Genomic DNA, 7,459 nt, shown 5'->3' with positions numbered 1-7,459 from the left:
TAGATTAACTGTAATTTTTTTATTATAGACTTGATAGCAGTAAGTACTGCCTACTGCATCTCTTCTTGAAAGGGAGGTGCAATAGATTATCAGCATGTCTCAACAGAATGTTTCATAATATTAGCAAAAGAAACCTGATGAAAGTGCAGAAGAGCTACTCAAACACACTACTGCAAATCTTTCCCAAAATCTGATGGTGCAGTTTTTATAAGGAAAGACCTAAAGACGCAGTGTTTGTTATCATGCTGCCATGGCCACCTAGTAAGAAACATGCTTCAACCAAGTCAAATTACACAAAACTTGCCATAAGTCCTCTGTTGGACAAAAAACCGAGGGTCCTCTGCCAAGTATGTTGGTGGATGAAATAAACAGTGCTCATGAAGGAGAAAAGAACATCACATACTTCATGCTGAATTTCTTTCTAATGCCCATGCATTCACAGTGAAGCTCAAACATAGAAGGTATTCCATCTGCTGGAGATATTTTCAGAGAGAGATAGCCCAGCTTCTTCCAAATGACCACTCCCACTGCCTCCCTTTGCCGCATTCCCCATTCTCTCCTAGGTTTGTAAATTCCTATCTTATCAGCTGTCTTGAGTGTGAGAGCAACCTTTGAACCACATGGTTATTATGAATATTACTATTAAGACTTTTCCTGATTGGAAACTGATTATTTAACAGGCAGACAACAACCATGTAGGATTAGGAGTGTGCAATGGATTGCCTGACCAAGGTGACCACAGGGACAATGAAGTGAAGAGCTTCCCAGCCATATGGAGAGGACAAGAAATTCAAATAATAATGAAAACTTCTGTTAGCTCTAAAATATAATATCTGGACATGGTCCTCGGAATAAAGGTTTGGATTTAAAAAAATAATTTCTTCACTTTTTGGGAATGACTGGTTTAGATCACTTAAAGAATGGACATCAAAGGAATTAGAAAAAGCAGGTTTAATATGTTAAATGAAAGCACGACTTTATGGAGTTCAGTTGCAAGGTTCAGTTTATTACTTGCTACAGGGCTAGAACATACAACGGAAAATTAGATTATAATCAATTTAGAATGGTTTACATGGAGACCAGAGATACAAAAGGATAAAGGAGACCTTCCCACTGAATCATGAGGTTTAAGCAGGGACCCCTTACTTCCAAAACTCCTGATGCAGTCTAAGTACAGCTAGGTCCAATCTTAGTCTCAGATTGGGTAAGTGGTTTATATTTAAAGGCTTTAGCAGCACTTAATCAAGGATTAATTGAATGTTTACCAAGTGACTCAGTAGGATTTACTACAACCACAACAGTGACTTCATTACAGATCTGAGATGGCAATATTCATACTATACTTGCTATAGGATTTAAATCAAGTCACACGCATATGCACCCAGGCACAAAAATATATATACATAACTATATAAGGATATACCTGTTAAAAATTCCTTTTGAAATACTCAGATCAAATACATTGTTATTTCTCAATGGGCAAGGGATGAGCCTTGAGGAACAGTTGGGACTATCAACCCAGGACCTGTCCTTGGCTTTCAGTGGCAGTCCTCTGAGTTTCGTAAATGTGAGAGTTGGTGAGCTCAGAGATGTGTCCCACTCCAAGGCAGATGCTGGTAGAAAAACTCAAAGGGTGTCCCCTAGAACCACTCTTTATAGGCTTCGCAAAAAAAATTTGCTTTAGTTATCAGTAAAATTCCATCCTGGCCTCAATACAGGTCAATAATTACTGTAATATTCAAAAGTCCAGTCACAATGGTACCATTCCACTCAGGCTACAAATTGGGTACAAATTGGAACGACCCAAGGCTATCATGGGGTGATGGATTATCTCTTTTTCCCCACTATGGTCAGGCAACAGGAGTACCTGGTATGATCAGTGCTATCCCAACCTTAGCCCTGTAATAGTTCCTGCTGTGATCAATGGACACTTCTCACAACTCATTTTACAAAATCTGAGGCCTAATGAGAATTCCTGAGATCATTGAGTGGCCCCAAGGAGGGAGAAAGGGAATGCACCATCACATCTCTAAACAGATAGCTCAGCACGAGGGGAAGTACAACTATTGATATTGGCCTGGATGATGGGAATAGAATCATAAAATCATAAAATGGCCTGAGTTGGAAGGGACCCACAGTTGAAATGTAACTATGAAAAAGTCTTAGAATAATACTTTTATTCAGTAGTCATGCAAAAATAATAAATGGAGGAAAATCCTGCATCCAAAAAAATCCCTAAAAAACTCCAATGAAGAGCACTTTAAAGATGACTGTCGAGTAGAATGGAGGTGAAATGCAAATTATATTAAGGACATTATACTTGAAGTTCAGAGAATCTGTAAGCCACCTGACAGTAGCAGTTTTTGAATTATTGAAAAGGCCAACATGAGTAAAGAGCAAGATAAAGGAGAGTTTTGAATCCCTCATGGCATTTCTTGTGGCTGTTTAGCCTACAGAACAGATAGCTCACAGTGAATCTTGTCAATATGGATTGACACCTGATGGGAGTGGAGTAAAGAAGATAGAGCCAGACCCCCCCTCAGCAGTATCCAAGAGGCAATGAGCACAAATTAAAATGCAAGACATTCTCTCCTTCTCTTTTAAAAATATCCTAAAAGTGCATTTGTGATGAAGAGCACTGACCTGGCTGTTACCAGCCCAGAATTACTGGGAGGGCAGGACTTCAAACAAACAAATACTATTTAAAATGTAGGAGTAAATGGACAGGAATAAATAGGCAAAGGAAGGATTTAGAAAACATTATAATGTACAGATCTACAAAAATGTTAGTTCAGGGTTAATTGGTAACAATTAAAAAAAACCCAGACTGTTAGAAAATATTAAAAAAACTCTCATAGAATAAACCAGAAACATCATACTTTCAGCCCTAAGGGTAGTAATATTTTCTGTACTTTCTCTAGTTTAGTCTTCTCATCTGAAAAATGATACATTAGGAAAGTAACTGTACAGCAAAGTGAAAAGATGATAATTAAAGTTTTAATGGCTTCCATATGAGGAACAATTGAACAGATCATGGTCCTTCTGGCTAAAAAAATTAGAACAATGGGAGGGTATGTAGAGAGCTACAAAATAATGCGTGGTGTAGACTAGGCAAATACAGTTGTGCCTAATCTGAGAAGGGAAATCAAATGAAGGCAACAGGCAGAAAGAATAAAATAAAAATTAAGATTTTTATGTAGTTAATTTGGGCAACTGTGCCACAGAAGGCTCTATGTGTTCTTTTGGGTTAAAAATACCTGGATGAGAAATTACCTTCTATGAAGAGAAATACTGCTATTCTTTAAGAGAAATACAGCTATTACATATGAAGACACCAAAACAATGGGCTCAAAAAGGCCTGGGTCACAAGCTGTTCCAGTCTGCAGTAACATTCTTGGCAAGTGCTTTTTCATGCTTGGCCTGTCTGTATGCTGTTGCCTAAGCAAAGCTACTATCACTGGTGACAGATGGACTTTGTTCTGACCTGATAAAACTGTTTTCATAGTAGGCCCTGATTTGCCCCCATATGAATTTACATTTCTGTGTGCAGTTCTTTCAATGATCATCATAGATTTAACACAAATAGGTTTTTGGCTTACTTGGCAGTCCCTGCCTTGACATTATGTCTCTGTCCTTTGCCTACCAGATTCTCTGATTTACCAGAATTGCTTCACACAGTGTTGTGCAAAGAGCAGGATACTGATGGCAGGGGTTAGTCAATCCACCCTGTCCCATTCTCACAGCTAATCCTGCAGGCACACACGATCTAATGCTGGATGAGGTATGTTATCCCTTCAGAAGGGATTATGGAGGCTCACAGCAGGGAAGGGGTTATTCCTTCCCTTCCCCCTTAACATTAACCATAGTAAGTACTGAAAGCAACTGGAGAAGGAGAAATAAATTTTTTATTAAATGCAAACTCACTTCATTCCATACTTTCCCCCCATGAAATGATAGTTTGAAGTATACCCTCTTTGAAAGAGTTCTTTCAGAACATCTGCTCTCTGAGAAGGAACCCGAGTTGTTTTGCTTGTGAGAAATACAGACCTTGCTTAAGCAGGAAGGTACTGCACACAGATGCATGGCTACTTTGTCTCCTTTAGCAGGCTTACTATATTCATAAAATCTATCTTTAGCTGTCCTCCAGCACAGGAAATCCAAAGAAAATCCTAGAGTGCCTTTTGAAAAATTGAGGCACCAATGTGGAAATAGTAAGATTTGGACATGTATTAGTTGTTTTTATTTCATTAAGACTGAGAGGAAGCACTTCCATCAACTTGGTCTGTCAGGTAACCTCTGATTTCCAGTTGAGGAGATTGATTTGTTCACAGATGACACCAAGCTGGGTGGGAGTGTTGTTGTGGTAGAGGGCAGGAAGTCTGTGTTGGGAGATCTGGACAGGCTATGACATGGCCTCAAGCTGTGCCAGAGAATGTTTAGGTTGGACATAATGAGGAATTTTTTCTGAGAAAGAGTTGTTAAACAGTGAAAGGGGCTGCCCAGGGAGGTGGTAGAGTCCCTGTCCCTGAAGGTATTTAAGGAAGACTGGATGTAGCACTCAGTGCCATGGTCTACTTTACGAGGTGGTAATCACTCAAAGGTTGGGCTCACTGATCTCAGAGGTCTTTTCCACTGTAAGCAACCCTGTGATCTGAGTGGTTAATAGATTATCTATTGTGCTCCACTGGAAACAACTACACTTGCTATGAAAAAAGATTAATTCACAGCACTCACAATTCAGTATATTCATGAAGTGGACATGAAGAGCAACTGTGGGAAAACTCTAACATCCAAACTTTGTTGCTCTTACTGTGTCCTTTGAAATCTGTTGTCTCACCTTCTTCATTGTTGATGCAGATGATAGATTTACTTCCAACAGCAAAGCTATTTTCTTATTGTGTGAAGCGTAATCAATGTTTTGTAAGGATCTAACGTTTCTAAACAGTAATCTACTCTCTCATTGTTTACAATTGCAATGGTTGCTTTAGAGACATTTAAAAATTGTATTTAGGTCTTCCAGTACTAAAAGTTGTCCTTAGTATAAGGTTCATTACACAATGCGGAAAGATAAAATGTTGGTTTTAAGATTACTGCTTGCATTACTTGGGATTAAATGATTAGCCAATTTATCTGAACAAAATTTTATGTAAGTAGGAGGTGGCTAGCCTTTGTCATCATTTCCAGCAGAGATGTGCTGTCTCATAAGATACAACTTGTATCTAGCAAAATAAAACTGCAAAGCATGCAATCAAGTTTTTCATATTATTTTCAGCAATTGCAATATTCTAGCACAAAATCAGCAATCTACTCACGGGCATTATTAAAATGTCTGTTAATGCTCTTCAGAATAAATATTGGTTTCCTCTGAAAAATACTGGCATATGATTCTCATATACAACCATGGCTCTTTGAGTGGCTTAAACAATATTTTTCTTGCTTTTCCCCAATAGCCGATTTCTGTCACAGCCCCAGTGCTTTTTTAAACTGTGTTGCTTACAAGCAGTGTATTTTAATTGCCCAGAGCTAATGCGCTTATAGCCTTAAATCCCCCTTACTGTTCAGAGAAACCAGGCAGACACTGAGAAGATCAACAGATGGGAGTGCTCAGCTCTGGCTGCTGTTGGAAGGGGAGAGAGAAAGACAGTTATGTAGTTTCTTTATAAAAATAGGCTGGATTCTTTAGAAAAGGAGTGGCCAGACATAGCAGAGTCATTTATATTGCAGTGTGGTCTCAAGAGGAATCCTGGCCAGAGCTCTGGGACTGCTGCAGCACTTTCACTCCTTGCTTTTATTCATTTAATGTGAATCATATAGATGTGCTGAGTATGTTAAAAGATGTCACGTAGAGAAGGAACCTTCCTTAATATGACACATACAGTGCCAAGGTTTTACAAACCTTGCAAATTACTTCATGAAGCAGCAAAAAAGGAATGAGCATGTGTATGTGTGTCATATCTGCTGGGTGGGACTCGTGAGTTTAGCAATCATGCTTGTTTCACTGTGAATCATAACTCCTGACTCACTGCCACAACAACATATGGGTCAGCCTCACAATGTGGAAATGGGACAGTAGGATTAGTCTTTGCAGCAGTAGACTGCTGTCAACTTCTCTCTGAAGTGGTTGAGCTTCTCAGCTTTTGCTTTGCTTGTGCATGACTGGCCTGAGAAAATCTTTGAGAGTGTCAATGAATTAAGGACTTTGTCACCTCAAGAGGTGCATGTGCCTGAGACTTGTGTGTACCTAGACGGCCTAAACAGAACCTATACAATTCAAGGCCTGTTTTCACTTGTGATGGCATAGAGACAGGATGACAGCCATGTAGTTAAGGGGACACTCTCCCATCATGAATTTCAGAGCTCATGCTAAACAAAGCAGTGCTGGCAGCTTAGCTCCCTTGACCCATTGCTGTTTCTGCAGTCTTCTAATAGCAAACACCATGAACTTACCAAAGGCTCCCACTGGTGTCTTTCAGACACAGAAAGAGACTGAGGGAGCTCTTTGTTGTTTATTCAGGTTGTCTCTCACGGTAATGGCTGATTATTACTGACACACTTGTCTCTGTTGCCAAGGTTACTCTGCAGCTGATTCAGCAGGAACAAACTGGATGCAGGTCCTTCTCACCTTTACCTGCTCTCAGTGCCTGCATAAGGGCACTGCACTATGCAACTGCTCTACAGTCCCTTGAGGGTACAAGATGTGCAATGGTCCTTTCATTACTGATCCCAGCCCTGAGGGAGTGACTATAAATAGTTTCCCATCTGTTTTCATGGTCAATGATCCAGCCAAGCCTGTAATACAGTGGACAGGGAATTTTAATGGTGAGAGTACACTGTATCATCGTCAAGATGTCCTTCCTTTGTCACATCCCTGAAGTAATCAAAAGCTCAGGAACACGGATCACAGACATTTGCACAAGCTGAGATGGACCTGACATTTCTCTAGTCTGATTCCTGTATCAAACCAGGAACCAGGCAGGCTTCATGCAAGACTGTAAAGTGTGAAGGGAAGCTCTAAAGTGCAAAGCTGGTGTCTGTCTGTGTCTCTGTCTCCCCATAGCAGTGATCTGCCTTGGAATAAGTTATGCCAGTTTTCCACCATCAGGCTGCTTCCCTTAGTGGTGTATCTAGAAAAAGGAAAGTATATATATATATATATATATATATATATATATATATATATATATATCTATATATATATATGCATAATTATTTATAAATATTATCTCCAGACAAATTGATCTGATCTGTGCTATTCTGTGAGAAATGCAGAGATCACTGAGAAGAAATAAAGAGGAAACAGCACAATGACTCCTGAAGAGTACTGAAAAGCAGGCGAGGAAAAAGACAGGCACCCATGAATTACAGCAGGTTAGATGTCTCTCCCAGTTCAGAGATGACTTCAATGAAGAAACTATACAAAAATTTGTTGAAAGATGTTCTAAACATTGTACATCTTTCA

This window comes from Serinus canaria, chromosome 2 (assembly GCF_022539315.1).
Source record: "Serinus canaria isolate serCan28SL12 chromosome 2, serCan2020, whole genome shotgun sequence".
Classification (NCBI taxonomy): domain Eukaryota; kingdom Metazoa; phylum Chordata; class Aves; order Passeriformes; family Fringillidae; genus Serinus; species Serinus canaria.
The sequence above is the reverse complement of the archived record's forward strand: the minus strand, read 5'-3'. Positions refer to the sequence as shown.